Source organism: Ursus americanus, chromosome 5 (assembly GCF_024610735.1).
Source record: "Ursus americanus isolate L20-20 chromosome 5, mUrsAme1.1.p, whole genome shotgun sequence".
Taxonomy (NCBI): domain Eukaryota; kingdom Metazoa; phylum Chordata; class Mammalia; order Carnivora; family Ursidae; genus Ursus; species Ursus americanus.
This window is the reverse complement of record NC_142131.1, coordinates 78,437,572-78,441,149: the sequence shown is the minus strand read 5'-3', so window position 1 is coordinate 78,441,149 and position 3,578 is coordinate 78,437,572. Positions and strand designations below refer to the sequence as shown.

Here is a 3,578-nt window from a genome sequence, read left to right as displayed (position 1 = left end):
TTGATTTTGGCTCAGTTCATGATCTCAGGGTCATGAGATTAAGCCCCATGTTGGGTCTGCACTCAGCACAGAGTCTGCTTGAGTTTCTCTCTCCCTCTGTCCCTGCCCCATTCAAGGACTCGCTTCTTCCATTTAGCATGTTTTCATGGTTCATCCTTGAATCAGTCCTTCTTTTCTTTTTACTCCTGAATATGATTCCATGCTGTGAATATACCACAGCTTTTCATTCAGTCACTAGTAGGTGGACATTTCAGTTGTTTCCATATTTTTATATTATGAATATTGCTGCTGTGAATATTCACATACACGTGCTTTTGTTTGGAGAACTCTTCTCAATTCTTTGGGAGTGGAATTGCTAGGCTGTATGTTAATTCTATGTTTAACTTTTTGAGAAACTTCTGAGCTGTTTTCCAAAGTGGATGCACCGTTTTACATGCTCACCAAGAGTGAAAGAGGGTTCCAATTTCCCCACATCCTCTCCACCCCTGTAATCATCAGTCTTATTTATTTTAGCCAATCTAGTGGGTGTAAAGTATCTCATTATGGTTTTGATTTGCATTGATCAATGGTATGTTTTTTAAGTACACAATTTTTCCCTATAAGGGTACCAATTACTGAAATAATTGGGTGCGAATCTCCCACTAACATCATGGACATGTTGTCTTCTGTTCATAATTTGTCTTCTTATATTGAAGTTAACCTTCTGAGGGTCCAAAATTTTAGCGCAACTTCTTCCTAGTTGTCTTAACCTTTATCATTATTGTAGTACCCTCTCCATCACAAGTCCCAGTTTTTGTCTGAGAGTTTAAAAATACTCATATTACCTTTTAAAAATAAATATTTACCTATTGTAATTGTTTTCAGTTTGAGTGTCTTCATGCCTTCCTTGTTTTTATCTACTTGAATTTCTTTTTCTTTTTTACCTCATCAGTCTGTTCTCTGGCTCCAATTCCCAGTTTTCTCTTTCCTGAGAAGCTGTGAAGCACAGAGGTCTGTGTTGTAAGAGTCATTCATGTGCTGTGGACAGCTTCACTTTCAGAGTGATGTTTTTTCCCTGATATTGTTTGAGCATAGTTCTTAGGGAAAAAACATTTTAAAATATTTTGTTGAAACTTTTAGCTCTTTTCTAACAGAATTTTTGAGGTTTTCTGATATAGCATAATGTGACAGAAAGGAATGGCTCCATATTTCTTTCTAAAAGTAGAAATCTACGAAGAAAACATATTTTGCTATCGACACAAAAAACGTGCCTTCAAAAAACAGACCTATTCAAGAAATACCTCCAGTGATGCAAATAGGTTGAAAGGTGTGCATATAGGAAGTAAAGTGGGACTTCATAAAGTGTATGAGGATGGTTCTCTGGGGTTTGGGGCGTTATTCATAAGATGAGGGAAACATAGTTATATTTACAAATATCACTGTTTATGGTTAAACAAGATATAATTGACAACATATGAACACATGTATTGACTCCAAGGTGTAACGTATAAAGTAGTGCAGATGCCAAGACTTTTGGTCTAAGAGAATATCTGTCTAGCATAATCCAGCAAGTGTAGTTACTATAACTAAACCCATAGATCTGTCACATTAGGAAACATCTCTTAAAAATAGTGTAATGCATAAAAATCAAAATGCTTTTTGAGAATCATTATAAGATGATTCTCCATCCACGTGAAACTATCTCAAACATGTTTTATTCCACTAGTCTAGCCACTTATCTCCTATGTTCACAAAGCTAGAAGGTTTGAGAGACGTCCAAAGGGAAAATTCTTAGCACTCTTTCACAATTTGACTATCCTTAAATTAAGGGTGGGAAATTCTAATTGAGACCTTTGTATCAGAAAAGTGTGTGAGGGCATCATGCGTTAAGGGAAATTGTGTGTTGAGAGGATTTTCTCATCTTTGCAAAGACACAGGTCAGAAAGAATAGTGTTATGATTTTTGATCAGGACCAAAGGACAGATTGCTGGATAACCATGGGAGAGAATTATACTGATGTTCTCCAGCCTTTTTACATTATGTTTATAACTTACATAAATGGTGAGGAAGCAATTACCCCAGTAAAAGAAAACAAAGCAGCTCACCAGTGCCAGGATTGTGTGGATGGCCTTGGTTTCAGGAGAGGGTCTTGGGCTGAGGCTGGTCCTGTGGACATACTGGACTGTCTTGCGATGCATGAAAATGAACTTTACAATGTACACACTGGTCCAGACCATGAGGAACACACACAGAAAATCTCGTAAGAACATGGATCCTAGAAAGACAGTTGACTGAATGTAATCAGGATCCTTCCCAACACAGTATGTCAGAGAATATAATTTATTGAGTCTTGTGCTGTTGTAGGGGGCAAATGCACTTATGATGACATGGATATAGATCAGCATGTTGATGATCCAGAAAGAACAGAAGGCAGGAAACATGTATGTGGAGATTTTGGGTTTGAGCCATGCCCACCTAGAGTTGCTGGGAGTGATAATGATGGCCTGAACAATACTCAGGAACGATGTGGTGCAGAGAGAAAGACCCCGAGTTACTCTGTGAATGTAGAGCACTGCCTTACAACCAATGTCATCTAGAAAATTTCTTACTCCAAAGGCATTCATTACTTCTGGAATCCCACTGAAAACAATTGTCATGACATTTGCGAAAATCAAATGGATAAATATCAAATCTATAGGCTTCTTTGTATGTAGCGGGACTGAGATAGTGTTGATGAGTAACACCAGTAGCAATGAGTTTCCAATAAAAGCAATCCCAATTTGAGAGAGAATGAAAACTCCCAAAATAGTATCACTTAAAGCCATCACATTCATTGGCCTCTTTACTTTGATACACTTTGCTCAGATTCAAAAGGAACCCAAAATGATTTGTAAACCTGATGGAAACAATGGGATCATACAGAGAGTCCATGAGGTATGATCATCCTCAGCAGGAGGTTGTGCAGATGCTCTGTAACAACATTCAGGAAAGTAAGAATTAGTTCTAGAGGTAAATATCAAGGATTATTGAAGTCACTGCACAGGAATATATGGGTTAAGTTAAAGCATCCTTTTTATGAGAACATAATTGTAATTCTAAGATATAACCATCTGAAGAAGTTCTTTTTTTATCATTAAAAACAATACTACAGATTGATACAGATAGCATTCATGTTCATGTGTATGTTCTGAACTTCACCTCAAATATTTGAATGAATTTCCAGTTCTGACATGAATAACAGAAAATTATTATGTATTTTAAGGCATATTATTCTGTTTCTACGGTACATGACACACATTATTGTTATACTCATTCACCAGGAGAAGACTCCAAACACAGGGTTGCACCTGATGATCTGCCTGTTTAAAGCATTTCCTGACACTTCTATACTCCTTCCTCAACTCCAAGACCCTTCCAATGTACATGATATCACATCAGCTCCTGGGTCAGTGTACCTCATCCACCAGTTCTGTTTTAAAAATTCACTTCAGCTTTTTATTCTATACTATAGTCACTGATTCTCTTGAATCTCTCTCAAGTAATGGGATCTATCTCTCCCCTGTCCCCTATATCACCAGGCCTGAAGGTTGGAATGTCTT

The 3,578-nt window shown here is 37.3% G+C and overlaps 1 pseudogene; it reads right to left on the bottom strand.

Moving 5' to 3' along the window:
- Window positions 1–1,803: 1,803 nt before the first annotated feature.
- Window positions 1,804–2,813, bottom strand: LOC123799341 (vomeronasal type-1 receptor 4-like; annotated as a pseudogene).
- Between the last annotated feature and the right edge of the window lie 765 nt (window positions 2,814–3,578).